The sequence below is a fragment of the Carettochelys insculpta genome, chromosome 13 (assembly GCF_033958435.1).
Source record: "Carettochelys insculpta isolate YL-2023 chromosome 13, ASM3395843v1, whole genome shotgun sequence".
Lineage (NCBI taxonomy): Eukaryota > Metazoa > Chordata > Testudines > Carettochelyidae > Carettochelys > Carettochelys insculpta.
Window position 1 is genome coordinate 3488416 of NC_134149.1, and position 25659 is coordinate 3514074.

Here is a 25659-nt window from a genome sequence, read left to right on the forward strand (position 1 = left end):
CTCCAGTGCAGTGACAGTAACTTTCTTGAGTTACCATTGCTTGCATGTCTGGTAAATACATTTGCTGTAGCACCATCAGCCCTTGGACTCGGCGTTCCTGGCCGGGTGAAGAGCCCTGAAACTGCCCGCCAAGCTGTGGCATTTGGCTGTCAGCCCTAGGGATGGGCTCAGTTATTCGGCAGCTGTTTTAAAACCAGGGGGTCACACACTTTGTGGTTTCTATTGGCCAAGCTCATTGCACTCACCATGGCACCTCTGTGACCCCACCAGCTTCTGGGGTGCTGCCCTCCCAGGCCTCTATTGCAGGGACTCCCTATCTCCCCTGACCATGGACTCTGCCCATCCCATTCCCTCCTCCCCTCCTTCCCAGAGTTGCACAATCCCTCTGCTCATGACCCCCATTCTCTCCTGTCTCCTTAAGTTCCTTCTTCCTTGGTGCCTGGGGTTTCACTCTCCCCTTCCTGTCCTTCTGGCCCTTCCTCCCATTACAGGAGCTCTGCCCCCATTCCTGCCTTCCTCAGGCTAGGAGTTCTGCATTCTCCCCACATGAGGGGATACTGGTTCCTCTGCCAGGGGCTGTGCATGTCCCCCACGTGCCCTCTTTCCCCCACACCATTAGCATTTAGCTGGGAGACACGTCACCATGGGACACTTTGGTGGGAGGTTGGGCAGTGCTGAGACAGGAGTTTGGTTACACCAGCAGGCCTTGGCAAGCACCAGCCAACAGCTGTTTGTTCTGTCCACACCGTGCTAATCTAATGGCAGGGGATCCATGTGTCCTCCATACCTCCTCTCTCATTTTCCCATTCCCCGCCCAGAACGTTGTGTTTTGATGCGAGATTGGACGGGCCTCCCCATGCCCTGCAGCAGAGCTCCGTGTGGCTGGAAAGACTGTCTCTCTCCTACAGACATTGGCCCAGTACAAGATAGTCTCTCCCCCTTCTTTTCTTTTAACGTTCCCAGCACTGGCACTGATCCCACACAGCATTCCAAAGTCACTGCGTTACAGACAGAAACAGCAGCACAGTCAGCGCAAGGCCCTCACCAGCTCTGCTGGCTATTGGAAAGCAGCAGGATGGCCTCTGCCCCCCAGCAATGGTGTTGTGTGGAATAAATTTTGCTATATGCATCGAGACATGCGGATGTACACCACCAGTAGAAACACAGGCTGCTGGCTGTGGGTGCTTTGCTAATCAGCTGGTTGGCCTTTGAATCTTTCCTGAGCAGCTGCCCAGGCGCTCAGCTTACAGGGAACAATTTCTCCTAGCAAAGGGGTGTGGAATCTTCCTGCCTTCCCAATTCCTGATGGGAGGAGCCTTCTCTGAACTGCCCAGGTGATATAGCTTCCTGGAGATATCTTACTCCAGTTGCCAGCCATCTCCTGCGCCTCCTCCATCCTGTCCAGCAATTATTACTTAGTGAGTTCATTATTTGTTTTAGTGGCCTCAGTTGGGCTCTGCACCAGTGATAGCCAGTGGTGGTGGTGGGTCTCAAAGTGCCACAGACAAACCCAGGGTGGGAGGAAAAGTCAAGGCAAGGTGGCTTGCCGGAAGCCACTCAGCAGCAGTGTTCCCTGTAAGCTGGGCACTTGGGCAGCTGCTCAGGAGAGGTTTCAACACCACCCAGCTGATTAGCAGAGCACCCCTAGCTTGGGTTGTTTCAACTGGTGGTGCACAGCCATCCATACCTTAGTGAGCATAAAAATTATTCTGCCCATGGGTGGAAAAATGCCACATGTGGCTGGAAAAGATGAGTGAAACACTGCTCAGCTGGTCAACAGCAAAGGTGGGACAGACCTCGAGTCACCTGTTTCAATTGTTCTAACTGCTGGGAGCTGCTTTCAGTGTGGTGGTGGTTGTGGGACGTTCTTAATGCAAAGCCAGGCGCTACTAGCAGCTGAACTTCCCAGAGCAGGTGCAGCACATGTTGTAGGGACCTCTGGAGGGGAAATCCCCCAAGAAATGTTTACCAGAATTACTCCAGTTACTGTTCACCGTTCTCTGATTATAAATAATCCCATAGCACCTCAAAGACTAACCCATTTATGAGGTCATAAGCTTTCCTAGGTACAAAACCCATTCTTCAGATGAGTGGAATAGAAAAATCTGAAGTAGGCTTTATGCATGAAAGCTCATGAACTAATAAATCTGTTAGTCTTTAAGGTGCTACAGTACTACTTCTTATGTGGGAAGCTACAGACGAACACAGCCACCCCTCTGAGACTGTTCACATTTCTGCACATCTGGCTTTTGCAATCTCCTGGCTCTTGATCCCACTGCCCTCCAACTGTTCCTCTTTTCCTATGCAGTGGGGAAGCTCCAGCACCAGCTTGCTTTGAATATTTTAATGAAAAAAAAAAAACAATTTCCACATTTAATCTGACGGCCCAGGACGAGAAGTGAAATTTGAGTGCATGATGACCTCTGGCCAGTAGCCCACTTAGGGAGGATGTTGTGGGTAAATATGGACAGAACCACATCTAGAACAGAACTTTGGGGGTAAATTCACAAATGTGAATGCTTAGTATCCACTTGTAAGCCTCATTCAGCAGAGAGCAGCTGCATTTTATTAATAAACCTTACATCCCCAAACCACACTTCCTGCAAACTTAACATGTTGCTGTATTTTGCCTTTTGTTCAGTGAAAGCTTGGATGTCAGCATCCAGAAATCCTGCCAAACCTGCCTAGCATGCAAACACCATGGCTTCTCTCTTTCTTTCCCTTTGTCTGCGTCAAACATGAGCAAGATGGTAATTGACTATGAGTTTTCTACTAGCTAGCATTTCCTCATTAGATGACTTTGTTATACTAGCAAACCAAATTGATGGGAAGGTAAGTAGCAAGGTGATTTCAAATCTGGTGCTTATACAATGGCTCCCTTGCTGTACAAGCAGTATGATGATAAGGTGGGAGAAGTAATATTTTTCATAGGATTAGTATCTATTTTCAACTAGGGGAAATGCCTCAATTCACCAACTACTAGTGTCTCTTTTGAAAAGTCCTATCTTCTAATTATTTCGCTCCACTACTTCTAATGGTGCAGACAGTCACTTGAAAGAATTCTATAGTTCACACTTCATCTCCCTTGCTTCCTTCATACTACCAAGCTAGAGAAAAGAAACAGGCAGTCCTCTAGCACTTTAAAGGCTAACAAATAGGTCATGAGCTTTCTTGAGTAAGACCCACTTCTTCAGATTATTGGAGAAGGAAGATAGTGTTTTCCAAACTTCCTGCCTGTGTGACCTCATTTTGCAACTTACTGTTTCCTGGAAGCTGAGACAGTAATAAAGCAACGTAGGAGGAATCCAAGGATTTTGTACAATAAGAATGTCATTTAATACTCTCTAACATGACCCATGGTCTTGTGTGATGTGATATAGCTTCTGAAACTCTGGCAGCATAGTAGAAATTGCACTTCTCATCTTGGATGTGACAGACACTAGATCTATACCAAGATATGTTGGACAGAACTGTGTTGTATCTAGCTTTTCACAAAAACATGCTCACAAATGGCACCACCTGTTTCAAGGCCGCGGTTGAGAGGACCAGGATATTCATTTTTGACAGCGACCCAGAACTCCAAGCGAGAAAGCTAGACACATGTTCCTTGCAAGAAATGATCACAGGGCATTTTGGTGAAGCTGTTTGATTTCAGCTGCTAGCATCAGGCTTGCACAAAAAGGGGTTTTTCACCCAGCTCTACTTCGTCACATCCATGTGTGCATAAGGATGCAGACTCTTTTTCCAGTCACCTGAGATGTTCATGTTGGCAGGAGGTGGAATAATTTTGTTGTCAGCCAGGAACTTGCAAAGCTGCAAGAAGGACTTATAATTCATTTTCAATTGATTAATTCTCCTGGAAAGCAATTTTCTTCATGGATCCTCTGGTTTGGTTGCTCAGCTGAAGGCATGGGTTAGCCTTCCTTGCACACCTTTATTCAAGTCATTCAGTTCCCCATATATATCTGTGGTACAGGCAAGAAGGCACTTCTCCTTTTGGTCACATGGAAAACCAATTAATTCATGCTTTTTGCTGTCCATTGTATAGGCACCCACAGTTCTCAGTCCAAAAATCCTACCAGTACTTTTCCTTCCAGGAAACAATGAGCTGCAGTGTAAGACAACACCACATCCTGATTGGACTCTGTTTCTTCACATGGTTTTAGAAATAGAGATGCACAGAGAGGCTGAATTTTGAGGTAGTTCATGACCTATAAGCCCTCCCACAGAACTTCACTTTGCTCTGGTCTCAGAGCTTGTATTGTGACTGGATTTTCATATTGGATATGGAAGCCATTTTGTGTGTCCAGTGTACCTGTATGTAGCATCCTTCAGTCTACATAGCCTATGGATCGCGCCCTTCGTAGTTCCGTTTGGCATCCTCATTTGCAGCATCGGCTGTGACTGTGAAGACCCACACGAGAGCGACAGTCCTTGCTGCATCTGTTGCATATGTAATGGGTGTCTGGCCGGTCCTTGCTGTGCTTTCTGTGGGCTCGCTTCTCTTTTGCTACCTGTGTGATCCTCAACTCACCCTTCTGAAGGCCCTTGTATAGTTCCTGCCTCCATCTGCTGCGATTGTCTGCCAGCTCCTCCCAGCTGTCTGGCTTGATGTCTACTTCCCTGAGGTCTCTCTTGCAAACATCCTTGTAGCGCAGCAGGGGGTGTCCGGGAGGTCTTTTGCCAGAGGCTAGCTCGCCATACAGGATGTCTTTTGGGATCCTTCCATCATTCATCCTGTGGACGTGGCCAAGCCAGCAGAGCCGCCACTGCCTGAGGAGGGTGTGCATAGTTGGGATTCCAGCTTGCTCAAGGACAGCAGTGTTGAACACTCTGATATTCCAAGGATGCGCCTGAGGCAGCATAAGTGGAAAACGTTCAGCCTCTTTTCCTGGTGGGCGTACAGGGTCCAAGTCTTGCTGCCATAAAGGAGGGTGCTGAGGATGCAGGCTCTGTAGACTTGCATTTTGGTGTGAGTGTACAGCTTGTTGTTCCACACTCTCTCTCTGAGTCTGGACAGAGTTGTGGCTGCTTTATCTATTAGCCCCAAATATTGTGTCGGGTGCAGGGGGCATGTGAGATGTCCAATGAAAGCTGAGGATGCCCTGAATCTATGTATGTTACTTTTATGTCTGTATCATGTTGGTAGGTAAAGTTATAGATTTTAGCTATGTAGCTGTGTTTGACAAAGCTTCAGTGCTAAGGTTCACAATGGGATGTGTGAACTCCACCCCAGCCAGGATATTGGGCTAAACAATGAGGCGGAAACCAGGTGCTCAGACGTCAAATCCACATGCCAGATGCTTGGAACTAGCCAATGGAATGCAGCCCACTGGTCAGGTGACCTGGTCCAAGCAAAGGAATTGAAATTGGATGCCAAGGCATCATCCCACCTGACATGTAAGTGACTGGGGCATGCTGGCACAACCAGCAACCAATGGCAGGTTGCCACAACAGCCCACCTGGGTCAGGTGGGGCAGAGCCTCAAGGGACCATGGAAAGGAAGGTCTTTATCCCTGGACACAAGAGAGAACCAGGTGGTGGACTTAGCAGTGTCTATCTTGGATCTTTTTGCCTTTTGGCACCTGTGCCTGTCTCCAAGGGTACATGTTCCAGCATGTGGACCCCAGCAGGCCAGATCTACAATTCACCAGCAAATAAAACTATGTACCTGAAATGGACCTGCATCAATACCCATAACTGATGTATGTAAAGTATCGCTTTAACAATTTTTCTCTCTAGCCCTGTTCTCTCCTTTTTTTTTTTTTTTGTTAATAAGCCTTCAGATATTTAGATCTGAAGGATTGGTGAGACTTGTGATTTGGGTAAAATCCAACTCTATATTGACCAGGGAGTGTGGCTGGACCCTTTGAGGAACTCCTGCGTGGACGTGGTGAAATAGGTTTGAGAACTGTTCTCCTAAGTTTGGGGTTGTTGGCCTGGGCTGGTATAGCAGCTGGGAAGTCTGTGGGTTTGCTTATGTGGCTTCTGGCTGGCCAGGGGGCTGGCAGAGGTACTTCTGTGGCTGATTGGATTTGCCTTAGTGAGAAGGAAATCCTAGCCAGGGGCTGTAAGTAAGCCAGATTTTAAACAAAGGTACCTTCGGTTAATTTCTCTCGCCCCAGAAACCCCATCCTATTAACAGCCTGAGCTGCCAGTTTTAACTCTGCGAATCATGTAGTGGATAGAGCAACTTTCTTTTCCCAGGCACATACACCTGCTTTGTGGCCTACCATAGACAGAGCCCCAGGTATGTAAAAGCCCACCAGGCAATGACACAAGATAGTTTTGTATTGCCATTGAACATTCCTTGTGCTGTCTTGTGTACAGGGAAAAGGGACTAGAACGTCTTTTGAGAACTGCACCCTTGTGTGTAGCTCCCAAGCCAATAAATGTGCATTGCAACCCCCAGTGCTCACATCAACTTGAAATGCAACAGCATCTGTGTTTTTTCAACTATCCCAGCGGTGGTTTTCTGATCTGCTGCTCTCCCTTCAGTGCTTTGCCTCACGGTATTGTTGGACAGAGGCGTGGGTTTGTGCTGCTCTTCCTAGATTTCCCCACATGATGTTCACCAGACTGTTTGCAGCTGGCAAAAACAAAGTCTTTCCAAGTGGGTAAGCTTCTTGGCCTGTGGAATGCAGTAACTCACCTTAAATGATGCTTTTTGAGCATGCTCAGAGATGGTCATGGCTGTCTTGAATTGAAATTGTTACTGCAAAAGTTCTTCTTTCCAGTGCTGGAAAATCAACTGTGGTTTTCCTCTGTGTTCCTTGAGAAGGGTTTCCAAGTGGCATTTCAGTTTATTGAGCTTCATGCTTTCGCTAGAGCATACTGTGTGATATAGCCAGCATTTTGGACTATTTTTGCTTTTGACTAAAATGTCTTTGAAGTTATAATTAAAGGAAGCCTCATCATATATGGAAGCATGTTTCTTATACTCTTAAAATCTTAGCAGATGAGGGTTGGAAGATATCTCAGGAGGGCGTCTAGTCCAATCCCCAGCTCAAAGCAGGACCTGCACCCCAACTATATCACGCTAGCCAAGGCTTTGTCAAGTCTGGCTTTAAAAATCTCTAGGGATGGAGAGTTCAGCACCCCCCCAAGTTACCCATTCCACTGTGTCATCACCCTCCAGTATAGTTTTTCCAGATAGCCAACTCAGACCTCCTCCATTGCAACTTGAGACTCTTGGTTTTTGTTCATAATTCCATCATGAAACTCATGGCTGGAGGCTGAACCACACAGCATAAACATGGGTTCATTGTGCCACTTACCAAACTTGAAAGAGGAATTCATGGTAAGCAAATAAGGCCAGGATGGAGGATGGCCCTGCATGGTGAAACTAGGGCAGTGTGGAGATACTAACTTCCAATGACTTTACTGTTTTAGCCAATGGGCTACTCGGAGAGGCATTAAAAAAAAAGATACAGGCCCTGCCCTGAGGTGCTTACAAGCTGCTGCAGATTTCCATCTCAGAAGAGGCCAACGCGGACCCCCAGCCAGCTCAGCAGAGTGGGTGCTCTGTTGACAGGGCTGGGCCCACAGATAAGGATCATACGCAGTTGATCCCTCAGCTGGATGCTTGCACCGTAGGATAGTGCAAATGGTCAGACCGGCATCTGCACAGATGACCTGTGTGGGCCCACTGAACCCTTTTGGTGGAAGGCTTGTCCCCACAAATGCTGCACCAGGAAGATGCTATTTTGACCTACTGAAGTCAGTCCATATACAGTGTGACCTCATATGCACTGAACGGCCAAGGTCATGCTGTGAGTACGCCAATAGTTCATAGGTCAATATCGCAGTGTCCAGATGCAATATGTGTGAAGCAAGTCCATGAAGGTTTGGAGGCAGATGGCATCATCACGTGGGCCAAATCAGTCCAGTAGACACAGGACCTGGTTGGCTGATGGCGTGACCCAGAGTTTGGGAATTGATGATTAATGTCCGTTCAGTCCATCAAAAGGGACAGTTGCAAGAGTTTGGCCACATTGCTAGAATGCCCCCATACTGACTGCCTGAACCTGGTCTCTGTGAGAGAGTGCAAAATGAGAGGCCACGGATGGCCAAGGGGACTGTTGCATAACATGATATACAGGCATTGTGCCCCCTGCAGGCTTAAATGGAGACACAAAACGAGCATGGATGGAATCTGCTCATCTCCTTGGCCCTACCCTACTTTGGCACTGGGAAAGAGAGACAGAGGAGGGAATGATGAACAGCAACGCCAGTGAGATTCAAACACCCCACGTAGCGTTCTCTTAAGGAAGCTGACACAGGAGGGTGATCTGCACTAGGTAATCATGCTTCCCAAAAATTCTGCCTCAGGTCCAATTGTGGCGTGACCCCAGCTTGCAAGGTGAGGGACCTAGGTCATGCTGGGAAGTTCATACTAAGAGCTTTGAACTGAATGTACCCTTTGCTGTATTGGCAGTCAAGTCAGTTTGCAAATCAGCAATTGTATTTCGTAACTGCTCTGCATGTGGGTTTATCTACACGCGCATAATTTCCTCCTATATCTCTATAGTTATACCCATCCAACTCTCCATCTGGACAATCGTATTCCAGAAAAGGCATGCCTCTTTCTCGTTCAGCTCCAGTTGCTTTGGAAGCGGGGTGTATAAGGATGGTAGTATAATTACTCATCGCATCCCCTAATGCAGCCAAGGCCTGAGAAGCACATTACTTCAACTTTGCCTATCTGCAACAAAGTTTGGCCTACCCTTTATCTTGACAAAGCTAGCTAGATTGCCCAGAGGTGTTAAAAACTCATCCACATGCCTAGCAAAGCTCTACTGACAGAAATCCTGGTGGAAGAATACGTCCATTGACCTGGCTAGCATCTTTGAGGAAACGTGGCTCTAAAAAGATGGAAAATCCCCTTCAGCTATTCCAGGCTGCAGCCACACAACGGGACTGTGCTGCCTTAATCTCTGTTGTGTAGACATACCCAAAGGAACAAGTGCCTCTAGACTTGCCTCTAACTACCAGGGAGTTGATGCTCTGGAGGTCAATCTTTTAGGATTTGATTTAGTGGGTCTTATAAGGATGTGCTAGATCAAACACTGAGGGCACCTTTGTCGACCGCAGCTGTCAAGAGGAGTAAGGGAAGTCCATGAGAGAGCTTCTCTGGATGACCTCCTGCTGTGTGGATGGTACAGAAAATTGATGTAAGGTACATCAACTCCAGCTATGCAATTCATGTCGGGGTAGTTGTGTATTGATTTGTCTCTGGGGGGCGGGGAACGGAGCAAGAGACAATAGTAGGAAACCACAAAGTCCTGCTTTCCCGTTGGTGCTCCAGGCAACTGTCTACTCTCCTCCTGTCCTAAAACTGCTGCACTACACAGCTAAATGGAAATGTGGTAAAGTCCTGCTGTAAGTGACCAGTTTGTAATACAAGTATGAAATCAGCAGCTAGGTACTCTCACAATCCTCCTCTAATCCCCCCTACCTGCTCTGAAAAAAACAAAGAGCGAAGAACTTCAAAAGAAGATGACTATTGCAGCTGGCCTGTCTCTTCGGGGGACACATTCCATGAACGCATTCCCCTGAATGAGCTGCAGAGGATACAATACCTTGCACAATGCCTACTGAAGGACAGCATCTCTGAGTGATGGGCCAGTGTGATGTGATGCAGAAATCCAAGATGGACCTGGTTCATTTCATGCAGCAAGACTCAACAATAGGGGTATGTTTTTTAGAACTCTGTCTACTCTGCTGTGATTACAGAACGGTGCCCTCAGTGTATACAATGCTCAATGATCAGTAAGGTGGGCCCCCGCCTCAAGGTGCTTACAACCTACATGCAGCCTACTCCACCACAGTACCTTTTCCACCCATATCCTGGGGAGCCTCGTGCACAGATCACGCTACCAGGAAGGATTCTCTGCTCTTGAAAAGCTCAGACCTTCATTTCTAGTTATGCTCAACGGCACTGGCCTCGACACGCCCTCTCTGAGCGTGTATGGCCCCCCGGTGCTTGTAACTGCCTAGTGTGTCCCTCCTTGATCTTTAACCAAGCCACGCATATTTTGTTCTATTCTATTTGTTCTATTTTGTTCTTGCCACAGAAGGCACCGTCTCCACTTCTCTTCAGTCCTAGTTGTTCCTCTTTGGTGAGTTGCTGCAGTTTAACAAGGACTTCCCAGAGGTACCCAAAAATGAGTGCTAAGGTGGAGTCCCTATCTCACAACTACTTTGTGCTTATTCACACACCAAACCCTGCCTCTTGGCACGGCATTAGCTGAGTGGAGCCTTGCCTTGTCTTCCCACCTTATGGCTCTCTGATTCTAGAACTACTGCCAGTGGTGGCGGTGTCCACCCATTCCCTGAGCTACTTGGATGCACGGCACAGTGAAGGCCCCAATCCAGCAAAGGAAGAGTCCAGCCGCCTCCAGTGGCTGCACCTGTCTATACTCATGCACGAGCTTAGTTATTTTGTGGGATCATGGGCTAAGAGATGAACATGGATGATACTTAAAACTTGGTGTGACAGATGTTGTGGACACATGAAATAGCCAAAGACTATTGTATCAACTCTATAAATGTTGTGTGTATCTATATGGGTTAGGGACTATATTCTGCTCCACTGGGGAGATAATGAGTTTCCTGCAATTAAGATCACTGGGGCTGGCGTTAGGAAAAGGTGATTAATGCCAGTCTCTGGTCAGGTAACAAGTCTGGAGAAGCCTCCCCCACCTCTTCCCCACACCCCCTGCACAGACCTGCTTTGACTGACTCAAGAGGCCAAAGAAAAAACTGCAAACTGGGAAAAGTGACCATCCAGACATAGAGAAGTCGCACTCACCCAATCAACCACAGACATGAGCGTAAGACCCCGGGATCATGCCCTCTTAGAGAAATGGGCAGCCTTTGGAAGGGCCTCCTTGTGGAAGATCCAGCATGAGGCACGGCACTTTTAGCGTTATTGTTTTCAAGCTGTGTGTAGTGAGTCAGTATGGCCTCCTGCAGACCCGGAGGCAGGGGAAGCTATGCAGAGGCCCTGGTGGGCGGGGCCGGAGCCAGGAGACCAGAGGCCCGCCCCTCAGAGGGCGGGGCCAAGGGCTAGAAGAGCCAAAGGCGGGACTCAGGAACCATTTGGGCCTGGGCCTCCGGGCAGGGAGGACGTGCCTGAACGAGCTCCTCGGAGCCAAAGGGAGAGGGCCTGCAGCCGCCCGGCCAGGCCGGAGGAGCAGGCCCCCAGAGGCTCCACGCAATCCTGGGTCCGTATGCCCCAAGGAGACAACCCGGACTTCCCGGACCTACAAGGACCTTCCCGCCGGTGGAGACCCCCCACCTTGGAAGAGGCCCCGGGAGCGGGCTGCCCCAGAGTCCCGGCAGATCCTTACAGCACTCAGATCCAGGACCGCCTCACGTCTCCTGTATTGCCGCCGCCTGACTACCCTAATGACATTGTTATGGACGATTGGCCGGAGCCCCCGAAGGTGGATGACCCGGAGGAGACCGACCTGGGAGGACCCCTCGACCAGATGGACTGGGACCTGCCGCCAACAGAGGGTGAGGTAGGAAGTGGCCCGGGGAACGACGCTCACGAACCAATGGCAGTGTGTTGCGGTCTGGATCCCCACTGCCGGGGTTGCATGTGAGTGACCCCACAGGGCCCCGGGCCGGGTCGCAGTGGAGTGGGAGGGCCTGCGACCCCCTACCCCCCTCCTTGACAGGGCCAGCCCCCGCTGAGCCTGTCTGTAACCCTTGTGTTGCTGCCCCACCCCAAACTGAGGGCTGGGCCGGTGTTTAACCCTTGTGTTGCTGCCCCGCCTCAAACTGAGGGCTGGGCTGGTGTTTAACCCTTGTGTTGCTGCCCCGCCCCAAACTGAGGGCTGGGCCGGTGTTTAACCCTTGAGTTGCTGCCCCGCCCCAAACTGAGGGCTGGGCCGGTGCTTAACCTTGGTGAACTGCTGCCCCGCCCTGGACTGAGGGCCGGGCCCAGAACTGTATTATTACGTGGGACTGCTGCCCTGCCCTGGACTGAGGACTGGGCCCAGAACTATACAACTCTTGTGAACTGCTGCCTGCCCTAGATTGAGGGCTGGGGCCTGCATGGTGGTAGCGGTGAGCCGCTGACTGCCCGAACTGAGTACGGGCTGTTGCCCTGACCCCTTTTTGTTGCCGCCCGCCCTCGACCAAGGGGCTGGGCGTCACTGGACGTGTTACACTGTGCTTTCTCTGTATTGCTGCTGTTCAGAATAAAGAGTACTTTGCTTTGTGAAAGCTGGCTGCTCACTGCTTAACTCTGTTACTGCCCCTAACAAAACAGGTCTGCGGATGCTGAACTAACATCAGCCCTGTCAAGCTGATCATAGCAAATTGCAGGAGTCTGCAGCCTGAGGGGATGGTGGTCTCCCATCCTGAGACAAATGAGAGTTGGGGGCCTGAGACCTGGAGTGTACAATCAAGGAGACCATGAAGTGATGAGCAATGGGAAGTGAGACACCTGGAACACCCAAATATCTTTTTTTTTTTTTTTAGCAGCAGGATTTCATAGGTAGGTTGAGAAAGTCATGCAGGATCAGAACAAAAATAACTAGTCAACTTTTTGAAAAGTGTGTTTTTCCCACTTGAATCGCTTTCCTTCTTAAACGATACCCAGTAATTCTATCCAGTGCCATCAGGGTGTATCATTTCTCCCCAACTCAAAATCAAATTCAAGAGGCCTAGTTTAAATACAATGATGCAAGGCACAGGTGAGAAGGCAAAGGCATGTGTTGCATAGCAGTGTTCAGCCTGATGCGATCTGAAGACACCACCGCATATTAAATTTCTTTCTTTACCCTGGAATATATACTTTTGCAAGAACTCCTAGATCAGCCACATTAATTTCACCATCAATATTAGGAAACAAGCTGTTAGTGCCCAGCCTGCCGTCCAGATGGAAAGAAGGGCCAGTGTATTCATGATGACTCAGGTCAGGATTGCAAGCCAGGGATAAAAAAAAGCAAACATAACCCATAGCGATGAAAGGTGAGCCCTAAGCTTTAGAAATGTGTGTGTTTTCTCTTACCAACAATCAATGCAGTCTTACTTACTGCACAACTGCAACGTCTGCAACACTCACAGGACTTCCTGGCACAAGTGCTCATAAACAAGCTTTCCCCACTTCCCTTTTGTGAAAGTCTAATTCTGCTCCACTGATGTGGCTGTCTCTCTCCTCATCTATCCCAACTCCCACCAATATTTGAGTCAGCCTAGCAAAACTGTTGCTCTGTGAGAGCCTCTTGTAACTCAGCAGGAAAAGCCGCCTCTGGAGTGTGCTCTGACACACCTTTTGAGCTTTCTTTTTCACTCTCCAGTAAATTATCTTGCTGTTGTTCCTCATTCACAGACTGAGAGAGGGCACCAATGGCCTATATATTCAGCAACTCATTGTCCGTGAATTGTACTAGGGGTCTCCAATAAAACTTCCTCTTCGTCTGTTCCCACCTCTCCCGGCACTCATATTTGCCAGGTAGCTTAATTGTTGCATCATCAACTTCCTGGATGGAGTGTTCAGAGCTCAACGTATGCCCACAGAGGACAGTGCTTGTCTAGAGTTCATCTTCATTACTATATTTTAATTTCAAATATTCCAACCTTTCTTGGAAACAAAGCTATGCAAGCACTGATCCAACAGAGGCTGCATCAAGCTTTGTGTATTTTATTGATAGTCTTCCTGCACAGGCCATGTAGTGTTTGTCCTGGCATCTATAGACTCCCTATCAACTTTCTGGCTTTGATCCATGTGTTTATGTCTGACTTCCTCATTAATCCTAGGGAATCAAATAAATGTGTATAACAGCTGGTGCAGCTAGAGAAGAGGTCCCAAAGCAAATTCAGAAGAAATACTTGCTAATGGTGCAATCATCTGTTGTTTGGTGTTCTGCTTCATTCATGGAAAATACTCCTTGCATGCACTGTTGTGCTGAAATCCAGATTCTCAGCCCTTCTTCTGTGCCCATGTAGACTTATTCTCTTTTCCATATTAGCAGCTTTGTAAATCTGAAATAACATTTATTTAATGTTATCAAACTTGAAGTCCGTTATATTTTCCTGTGAGTCACCACTGAATTTACAATATCTTTTGTGTTCATAAGACAGAGACACATGCCATCCGTTTCAGCCCAGCAATTTTGGTACTCCCTTTTACTTCTATGACTGGCTTCAGTTGCACAATAGGGTCCAGTGACAAAAGATCCTCCCTTCACATTGCGCTTCTATCTTACTGGTTGCTTCTTTGCTAACTGACAGAATAAATCTGCCCTGAAGATTTATGCTCAGGGTCCTTGTAGTGGCAAGGAAATCCTCTAGGTGTAATACTTGTATGTCCAAGTAGAGACTAATAGCCTAGCAGTATTTGTGAGGTGCAGGCCCTGTTGTCTCTTATCTTGAACTATTCCAATTACTTTCGGGTTGCCCTATTTCCTCTATTGTGTTGAACATATAATTGCAAATTCGACAACTCCTCTCTTCTTATCCTATTGTGGTTCACTTGATCCTTCCCCATTCCTCTCCAGCTCCTGTCACTCATGAAGTCTTAGGATTCTCTTGCTTAACATCCATCACCTTTTGAGGCCCTGTGTCATGGCCAGCCTCTATACACCTGCTGTTCTCCTCTCCACCTGCCAGCCCAGTGAATGAGAGAGAGAGAAATTAAATGCGAGGGGACTCTCTCAAACCAGAGACTTTCAGATCATTTTTCTGTGAGATTTGCTCTGCTTTTCTTTTGTTCAAGTTCTGTATTAACATCAAGAAAATGTTATTTTTAATTTGGTAAAAAAGGTGGTCTTCTTTTGAACATGTGAAGAATGAATTGGTTATCACCTCTGTTCCCTACCGCAATTGACACCTTCTGTAAATTTAGGCTGGGCTTTAAAAGCCAGGCTGCATTCTTCCCACCTGGAACACCAACCCCTATAAGAAAAGTCATACAAGACAAAGTAAGCCCTCAGTAACACAAGTGACTACAATGAGTATAACTTACCAAAACCCAACATGCAGTTTTGCTGGTGAGCAATATGGAATAGAATCTAGCTCCCTGTCTCTAAGATGCATGGGCTCTGTAGTGAAAGAGGAATAGAAAGCCAGAAATGCTCATCACCAGATTAGAAAGAAATTTATTAATAGGTGACTGACTGTACAAGACCACACCAGTTGAGTAAGAAGATGCCCAAATTTAAATAATAATCTTTTTCAGGGTAGACGTACACACTAACCAAACCATCTGCTTTTTTCCTTTCCTCACCATAGCCATTTCCAGTTCAGTGTGAGGAATATGCTTTTGTCTTCCCAATGATACTTTGAAAGAATTCTACGTATGGTAGTCATCTTTCCATGCATCTTTAAGGAGAGCACTGTTCTTCCAAGTGAAGTATAATTTTATTTCTATTAGTTAGCCAAAATTTTTCATTTCTGATCATCCTTATCCACACTCCTCTCCCCCTGCCTCCTACAGTGACTGGTTTGTCAGCTTGTTTTCAACAGGTACTTAGAGCTGTGATTTGCCAGGCAGCCCTTGGAGTTCTGCCCATACTTTTTGTGAGCAATGTTGCCACGATACTGAACATAGAGCAGATGTTTATTTCAACAGAGATGTCTTTAATTCCTTTTCAACTTCTTTCTCAGGCTGCCATCATGTGTGAATGCTGTTTTTCAGGAGCCAAGTACAACGAGGGCCCAAGAGGCAGGCACTCACTACATCTGATTCACAAGAAAATGAGGGTGGGAGAGATCAGGAAAACACAATGAAAGGAAAACTGACTGTGCTGGAAGTTTTTTAGACCAAACATTTGTAAGGCGTATTGGGGGGTCTAAGGACCCCCCACCCAAAATGGTTTTTTTTTAAAGACTAAGTGCATTTTAATGACCAAGGAAGAGTAATACGCTCCTCCTCTTTCCCAGTTCTGAGTTTGGCCTTCCTTCTTGAGGTCTCCCCCCGGCTCCACTTTTCCTCCTTTAGCTCATTTAATCTGGCCCTTCCCTGGATCTTTTGGACTATCCTATACCTCAATCTGCTGCAGTTGCAATCACATAAATTGAAGCTGGGATGCCCCAGACGTGAATTAGTATTTGGAGGTATATGTTCCACTTTCTCCTCCTCCTCTTGAGGTAGTCTGAGACTGATAAGAGGTGCTGCTCATACCACGATGAGTTTTCTCCATTCTTTCCTTCTTTTACCTCCTAATTTTCTTCCCCATTTCCCCCCATTCTACTTGTTTCTGTTTTCTATATTTCATCTCTCCCTTAACGCCTGTTGTCTCTCGTTACCCTTTCAATCTTAAATTGTTCCTCTCTGGCTTCTTGATTTCTTTTTTGCAGCTGTAGATCAGCATTCCCACTCAGTGGACCAAGGATGATCTGCCTACAAAAACACCAGAGCACCATTAAGCTACTGCTCTCCTCCCAGAAGTATGCTTGGAAAGGTATGTTGGACAAAGCCCGCTTGGAAATTTGCTCAGGTACTAACATATTCCTTGGAGTGGTTCTTCTTGAGCATAGGAATTCTGTTTAGAGAGCTTCCTGTTGCTGCTCCCATATATAGCCAAACTATTTTAGTTCTATAAATACAGTGTGTGTTTCATTAAAAAAGTGACACACATGTATCTGACTCAGCTGGACAGATGAGAGTACCGAAGTGGGGCCTCCCATTGAATTCCCCCACCTCTTGTATTACAAGGAAGAGCTTTGGTGTTTTTTTTCCTTTTACAATTGAAAGTAGACGAGGAGAAGGGGCTCTTTGGAACATATATAACTGGGCTAGCAGAGAAGTGAATCCTTGAATACTTTAACTGGACAGAAGTCTCTAGCAAATTTACCATCCATAGAATGGCATAGAATAATACAGGATTGGGCCTAAATAAACTAAGAGTTCCAATGCTTTGTGAGGTAGGTAAATATTCTCTTCAATTACAGATGAGGATATGATGCCAAGAAAAGTTAAGTGATTTCCAAAGGCCATATGGCTAGTGAGGGTTAGAGCCAAGAAATATGGAGTCTTGGCTTTCAGTACAGTGCAAAATAGCTTGGAAGTATAACCATTACAGAGTGAAACCACAGGCCAAGGGGAGGGGGACAAGCAGAGAGAGAGACAACTTTTCCATCTTAATAAAAATGGCCGTGGGAATCTTGTAAATATTTTGTACTCTATTGTATTTCACTCAAATGTTTGGATCAGATATGACTTTAGTGAAGGGTAGCACAGATTGTCTGATACACAGCATGCACAATACACATTGAAACTCACTAATCTGGCCCCCTTGGGACATGACCAGTGTCAAACGAGAGAATTTGCCAGACCACAGGAGGTCAATATTGTCCACTACATTACCAACACTTCCATTGCTTTCTAGGCTCTTTGAAGACATTTTGGAGTAAATTACAGCTAAATAACAGCGCAAAACACTGAGAGCCAGGACTGATGGCTGTAAACAAACGTTATGGGATTGCAGGAAACTTCATCATACTCTTGGTAAGAGGTCATCTGTTTAACTGAAATCACGCCAGATTATGGATGCTGCTGGCCCAGAATCTTCCAGATTAGAGAGGTTCAACCTGTACAATGTATGTGCTGCAGTGTAGGTACTTTAATAAAATCTTCTGGATAATTGCAGTTAGTGTGGAGTAATCCTCACTGTATGCTAACTTCTGTAGGTTCAAGTTAGATCCAGAGCATTCTGTGCAATTTATTTAACAGGAACATTTGAAGAAGTCAGTTCATATCTACGACCAGCCTTTGGAAATGAGCAGCATGGATTAAATTTGTCAATCTGTTCCACTCAGAAGGGGTGTATTTCATTGTTCAAGTAACACTCAGAGCAGTCTTCCTTACCAAAACTGGGAAAAAAATGAGACCTAGATTCTAACACTGTGCCTTCTGCAGTAAGATTATCTCATTTCTGACCTTTTCAGAATGAATTTAATCTACAGAAGATTGACTTGTTTAAAGCAGATACTGTGTTACAATACATAATTCACTGCAGTAAGTATATCTTTTCTTGTGAAGGTGAACTGTATACCTTGAACTTCTGATCAAGTTTGTTACTCTTAGTCATTGTACTGACTCACCACTGTTTTTCCCTTTCCACCCTCCTTATATCTAATATAGAACACCTGAATAAAGTCAGGTCACAGCTTTTTGTTCCTACTAAAAAAGATTATAGTCAAAGCAAAATTATCAGGGAAAAAAAGATTTGCGAAGTAAAGCCAAGTTCATTACAGTCAAGGACACAGCAGCACCTTTTCTCTTAGAGAAATTCATCTGTGCACCCCCTTGCACAGTTTCCTTGGTCATTTTGTGTTGTGTCCTGCATATACCCATTTTTGAGAAGCTCATATGGCCAAAAACCATCCTAGGGACTTTTACCAGGCCTTTCACATAGCGGCATCAGCAAGATGCCTCCTAAGCCCTGTTAATTAGTAAAAGCATTAGTAACAGTTAAAGATATGGTGGTAAATACCTAACAGTTTTATTGCTTCTCCTGCTAAGATTCCTCCTCTTCACAGCCTGGCTTGATAGTTCAATCATTAAGCAAATGGTTGTTTGGTTATAATTCCCGCTTGAGTTTTTCTTTCAGTCTCCAGCCACCATGCCCTGGAGTCTTTTAACTGAATGTGACGTGACTGTCAGTTAACAAAGCATGGATTGGATAAATACACTGGAAGGTGTACAGAAAGCTGGCTAGATGGTTGGGTTCAATGGGTAGCTACCAATGGCTCAATGACTGGTTGGCAGTGGGTGAAGTGCCCCAAGGATTAGTTGTAGGGCCAGTACTGTTCAAGATCTTTATTAATGACCTGGATGAAGGAATAGATTGCACCCTCAGCAAAGTTGCAGACGACACTAAGATAGGGAGACAAGTATATATGTTGGAAGGTAGAGATAGGGTCCAGAGTGATCTAGATAAGCTGGAGGATTGGGCCAAAAGTAATCTGATGAGGTTCAACAAGGACAAATGCAGTCCTCCACTTGGGATGAAAGAATCCTAAGCATTATTATGGGATGGGGACCAACTGGCTAAGTAGCAAGACACCAGAAAAGAATCTGGGGATTACAGTGGATGAGAGGCTGGATATAAGTAAACAATGTGCCCTTGTAGCCAAGAAGGCTGATGGTATATTGGGGTGTATTAGGAGGAGCATTCCAACAGATCTAAAGAAGTTATTATTTGCCTCTGTTTGGCACTGGTGAGGCCACATCTGCAGTACTGTGTCCAGTTCTGTGGCCCCCAGTACGGAAAGGATGTGGATGCACTGGAGCAGGTCCAGCAGAGGGCAATGAAGACGATTGGGGGCTAGAGCACATGATGTATGAGGAGAGGCTGAAGGATCTGGGCTTATTCAGTTTGCAGAAGAGAAGAGTGAGGAGGGATTTGATAGCAGCCTTAACTTCCTGAAGGGAGCCTCTAAAGATGGAGAGCGTCTGTTCTCAGTAGTGACTAATGGCAGAAAAAGGAGCAATGGTCTAAAGTTGCAGAGTGGGAGGTCTAGGTGGGTATTAGGAAAACCTATTTCACTGGGAGAGTGGTAAAGCGCTGGAATGCATTGGAGAGGTGGTGGAATCTCCGTCCCTAGAGGTTTTTAAGTCCCGCCTTGACAAACTCCTGGCTGGGATGATTTAGTTAGTATTGATTCTGCTTCAGACAGGGGGCTGGACTCAATTACCTCCCGACGTCCCTTCCAGCCCTAGGAATTCTATAATTCTAGAACCTCTACTTATAGTCCTTTCACTGCAACGATTCACAAATCTGTCATGTATGTGACCAAACAATTACTGTGAAAAATATACCTACCATCCACATCCAACTTACTGTCTCCTCCTTCTATTCCATTCAAGAGGTTGGCACAGAAGCTTTTCACATTATAGTCAAGAATAGATAAGGGACAAACTTTATTTATGAGATTTTTGAGTTGACATCTGCAGAATTTGAAATCCACATTGTCTGGAAGTTTCAGAGGTTCTTTCCCAATGAATCTAGATTGTACTGTGGTATGCTGTACCATGTAATATCATAGGCTGAGCAGGTTTTTATATCTGGTACCCCATGCCAGCTAGCCAGTGAGTTTCTGCACTTGTAACTTATTTTTGTGAACCTTAAAAGATTTTCAGCTTGACATGTGAAGAGTGCACACCTGCACAACTCATTGACTGCAATGACATATCGGCAATAGGAGATGCAGTGCTCTGAAAGCTGCAGCCTTTGCAAGTGGCAAAATGTCCAGATGATGCATCATAATGAACATACTTTGCTACTTGAGCTTCCCTTTAATCGAAAACCAGTCAGCTTTTACAATGGTGTCTGCCTCTTGGTTTCAGATTTCTAGCAGAATGTACACTTTGTGTAAAGACTTGGCATACTTTATTCTTTCAATATTCAGTATCCAGGCTTGAAACCCTCCTTGCCAATATGCCTCAGCTCCTAGTGAAAGGCTGCATAGCTGCAATGTTCTTGGTGCAGAGTACTATGTACCTAATGTATTGCTACTCTCTCACGTAAAAGGTAAATGGGATGGAGATGGGGAATGGAGGACAGCGAGTTCCACCCCCTCACTTTGCACCAAATGGAAACTAACACATTTCCCCTTGTTTATCATCATCTGCGGCATTGCAGGTAGAGTGACATAGAACAAAGATATGTAACTGTTTTAGTGGTACAATAAGCTCCACTTTCTCTGCATCAAACACTATAGTGATATGTACTTTGGATACAGCTGGAGAAAAAGGCTTTCTCTGACATTTGTAGTTATGCATGGAGGGAGAACTGAAAGACTCAATATTTGACCATTAAACAGATATGGATTTTTAAGGTTAATTGTATAATACTATGAAAAAGATTATTTTCATAGTATCATGCAATTAAAGGCGTGCAGGGGAAGTAGGCATGGCTTTCAGAAGAGAACATGAGACAGAGAGGCATCTAAGGCTTCAAGGAACAACACAGAGGGCAACTAGTAAAGAAAAATCAATAGTGAATATCAGACTTAGAAGAGGAAAGGAAAAGAGGCTATGCAGTAATGAATTAGCAGATTGAAGAAATTTCAGCCCCTACCACTAAGGTTGGGATTTTTCCAAAGCCATAATGAGTTCTGAGTGGACCACTGAAATATAAAAATAGAGACAACATTAAGTATTAATGAGAAAAATGAACCTGCACTGTTTGGAAATCTGATAAACAGGTATTTTAAAATTTGATTGAAATGCTGTATACTGCAATTAAGGTTGGGTTGGGTCCTTTGGTGACAAAATCTCCCACTTTTCAAAGGTTTCATCATTCAGACAACACAATTTCTGAATGTGAGCATATAGTACAAGCCTCTCGGAACTACCCACCTTAATATATGGTAGTAACAGGAATAGCACACATTTTACTTAACCTAATTAGATTCATCTACTTGTCCTATTAATGACATGTAACTCCCTTTTCCCTCTCCATCCTCCCGACTGCTATATATGCCCTGGATTCTAATTGTCTACTCCAAATCTGAGGAAGTGGGTCTTACCCACAAAAGCTCATTACCTAATAAATAAATTTGTTAGTCTTCAAGGTGCTACAGGACTGCTTGTTACCTTAAACAAGCTACCCACAAGATTGGAATCATTACTGCCTCCTAGGTAACTAACATGTATTTTAGAACTTTCACTAAGAGGGCTTTTAAAAATACATATTTTTAAACTGGTGAGTAAAAAAAAATATTTTTATGTTAACATTTTAACAAACCAACAACTCAAAGTTTCAGTTTAAGCCATAAATCCTATCCTTCAGTAACATCATTGTGAGCTTTTGATTCTAAACCACAGCCAGCTAAGGATGGAACATCTACCTTAAGGTTGAATGTCCTGGCTTTAGACGGTTTTACTGCAACCTTAACCTAAACAGATGGGTTTCGTATTTAGGACATTATTGGATGTAGCAGTACTTCATGTTTAAAAGTGAAAACTACTTTAAAAACTGCCTTTAAATGAATCCTTTATAAGGGAACCTCCTTTAAATAACTATTTTGGAATAGAAAAGCAGTCAAGTAGCACTTTAAAGACTAACAAAATAATTTATTAGGTGAGCTTTCATGGGACAGGCCCACTTCTTCAGACCATAGCCATACCAGAACAGACTCAATATTTAAGGCATAGAGAACCAAAAACAGTAATCAAAGTTGACAAATCAGAAAAAAATTATCAAGGTGAGCAAATCAGAGAGCAGAAAGGGGTGGGGGAAAATCAAAAATTAGATTAAGCCAAGTATGCAAAAGAGACCCTATAATGTCCCAGAAAATTTGCATCACGGTTCAAACCACATTAATGTGTCGAATTTGAATATGAAAGAGTTCAGCAGTTTCTCTTTCCAAAGCAGACTGAAAATTCTTCTTCAATAAGACGCAAACTCTTTAGTCATTAACAGAATGGCCCACTCCATTAAAATGTAGACTAACTGGGTTGTGGATCAGGAATGTTTTGATGTCTGTTTTGTGCTCATTAACTCTTTGTCTGAGAGAGTTTGAAGTCTGTCCAATGTACAAAGCATCTGGGCATTGTTGGCACATGATGTCATATATGATGTTCGTTGAGGAACATGAGAATGTGCCCATAATTCTGTGAATAACCTGGTTAGGTCCAGTGATGGTATCGCCAGAATAGATATATGGACAAAGCTGGAAGAGGGCTTTCTTGCAAGAAAAAGTCCCAGGACTGGTATTCCTGCGGTATAGACTGTGGCTATTGGTAAGAATCCTCACAAGGTTGGGAGGTTGTCTGTAGGAGAGAACAGGCATGTCATTCTGTTAATGACTTAAGAGTTTGCATCTTATTGAAGAAGAATTTTCAGTCTGCTTTGGAAAGAGAAACTGCTGAACTCTCTCTCATATTCAAATTTGACACATTAATACATGGTTTGAACCAGGATGCAAATTTTCTGGGACATTACAGGGGCTCTTTTGCATACTTGGCTTAATCTAATTCTTGACCTCTCCTGCCCCTCTGCTCTCTGATTTGCTCACTTTGATAATTTTTTTCTGATTTGTCAACTTTGATTACTGTTTTTGGTTCTCTATGCCTTAAATATTGAGTCTGTTCTGGTATGGCTATGGTCTGAAGAAGTGGGTCTGTCCCATGAAAGCTCACCTAATAAGTTATTTTGTTAGTCTTCAAAGTCCTACTTGACTGTTTTTTTTTTGTTTTGATAGTATATAGACTAGGACGGCTCCCTCTCTGTTACTATTTTGGAATAGGTCTGAGATATGTAACTATCCTCCCTGGTTCCTATACCCTTGGATTGGATGAAGTCAACCATTTCCCAGCCTTGGAAGTGCACTAAGGAACCTATGAACCTAAGGAACCTCTATCAATTTTCAAGGACTTCACATCCAAGCAGGGCTTTAAGGGTATATAGTTTTCACATGTGCATGGAGGTGGTCTGTTGTCTTTGGAAAGGATTTCCCATGAGTGGATAGTAATACCTTAATGTACACAGTATGGCCTACATGAACAAAAAGGCTGCTATCCCCATGCAGGATATAATCCTGACCCAAGTTAAAACAATGGCTATGTAACCCTCTGTCTTTCCAGTTGCACAGGAGTTTTCTATAAGGATGATGGACCCAATTTTAATATTGGAGAAAGAGAGAGGGGCAAAGGTCCAGCATGCTGGATACAGGTAAGTTTACAAAGTAATTAGATTTGCCAAATGCTTTTATCCTACACAGTCCTATATAAAAACAGAACATTTGATCTAGAGCTGAAAAAGTACTGCCTGATTCAATTCCATCTCAATTCCTCTATATCTGAGCACATATGGATTATGGAGTAATGTACAGGAAATGGAGTAAATGACACACTGCAGCAAAATAGACCACTTTGGAGGAAAAGGCAATTTAGACCTTTTGTAGATGCATTATCGTAGGTTTCATGTGACTGCGCGGTGCAAAGCACAGGGAAACTTCACCTGAAGCACCATTTTCCTTCCCTTCAGAGACAAACCAGAATTGCCCTTTGCAGGAAGGAGGAAAAGCAGGCTCAGAAGGTTCTGTGACAACTGAGCACAATAACTGGAGCTGGACAATTGAAAAAAAAATCATCCTCAAGGGGGAAAAATCATTGCTAAGGAAGAATAAACTCAGAAGTAAATTCACATCTTAGGGGATAGGATAAATGTTTAAAAAAGAGTTGCTATGTCTTGATGTCTGCCAATGGGAACACAGTGGAGTTCAATCAAGTGTTAAAGATGGTTCCAAGGAAGAAGGACAAAAATTGTTCTCCTTGGCCTTTGAGGATAGGACAAGGAGCAGTGGATCTAAACTGCAGCAAGGGAGGTTTAGGTCAGACATCAGGAAAAACTTCCTAACTGTCACAGTGGTTAAACACAGGAACAAATTACCTAAGGAGGTTGTGGAATCTCCATCACTGGGGATATTTAAGGGCAGAGAACTGACCTTGATGACCGCTTGAAGTCCCTTCCAGTTCTAGCGTGCTATGATTCTAAGTTCAAAAAGAAGAATGTAAGTTGAGGTTGAATGTTATAGTGGAGGCAGCTGGTTGAGCCAAGAAACTGAGCCACAAGAAGGTGAGCACTAGCTTCACCATACTAGCAGTGCCCAGCCAGGAAAGCCAATAAAAAGAGGACATGCTACCTTTGCAACCTCCTAAGAGGAGGCTGTGGAAGAACTGAGGATGACTGGGTGAACAAATCAAAGAGTAAGACTTGCATCCTTAAATGTTTTCAGGATGTCAAGTTAAATACACCTCTCTTTAAGTTAAATATAGTGAAGTCTACAAAAGGCCACAATTACTAGGCAATAACCATTCTGGACAGAAGGCCTCAAAGGATCTCCAGTATCTATTGCATACATTCCCCCCCTTCATTAAGAAACTAAATACCACAAACAGCTGAATGTAGTTTCCTCATAATCTCAGAGGAGTAGCCACATTAGTCTGCAGCTTCACAAACAAGCAGTCCTGTAACACCTTAGAGGCTAAAATTTATTATGTCTTGAGCTTTTGTGGGTATGAAAATCTCATGACCTAACACATTTGTGAGTCTCTCAGGTGCTACAGGACTGCTTATAGTTTCCTTGCAGTTGATTAACACCTTCCTTAGGAAAAGAGAGGGCCCAAAGCCCCCATGTGGGGGGGTGGATACACTTTGCCAGGGCCCAGAGGCCCAGCCCAGGCTGCCAATTGCACAGTGTGTGGGAGGGGGCATGGCTCAAGTTCCTACTGGATCTGAAAAAAGTTACCTTGGGCCCTGCTACTGCCTCATGTGTGAGCTCCAGCCCCACAGGCTCCCTCCCCCACACGGGTGGGGCTCCAGCCCTCCTCCCCCTGCAGTGCCACCTCCGGCTCCAGCCCCCTCCAGCCCCACAGGCTCCCTCCCCCACACGGGTGGGGCTCCAGCTCGCTCTCCCCGCAGTACCCGTCCGGCTCCAGCCCCACGGGCTCCCTTCTCCCCCCCGCCCCCACGTATGGGGCTCCAAACCCCACCCCGACCCAGCCCCCTTCCACCCACAACGCCCCCCCAACCCCGGCCTCACCGTCTCCATCCACCTCCCAGCGGCGGCCGCGGCCCCAGCCCCGGCTCCCTCCCCGTGGGCGGCCCGAAGGCGGGCGGCGGGTGACGCGGGGCCGTGTCCCGGCAGCTCCACCCCGCGCGGCCGGAGCCGAGCAGACGGAAGGAC

At 45.5% G+C, this 25659-nt stretch overlaps 1 long non-coding RNA gene across 1 annotated transcript; it reads right to left on the reverse strand.

The window, feature by feature from the left end:
• Positions 1–12036: 12036 nt before the first annotated feature.
• LOC142020333 (uncharacterized) lies at positions 12037–25630 on the reverse strand. Its single transcript, XR_012647366.1, has 3 exons — positions 25516–25630; positions 24418–24463; positions 12037–14913 (listed from the first exon to the last, which is right to left on the reverse strand). It is a non-coding gene; the product is annotated as an uncharacterized LOC142020333 (long non-coding RNA).
• Positions 25631–25659: the final 29 nt, after the last annotated feature.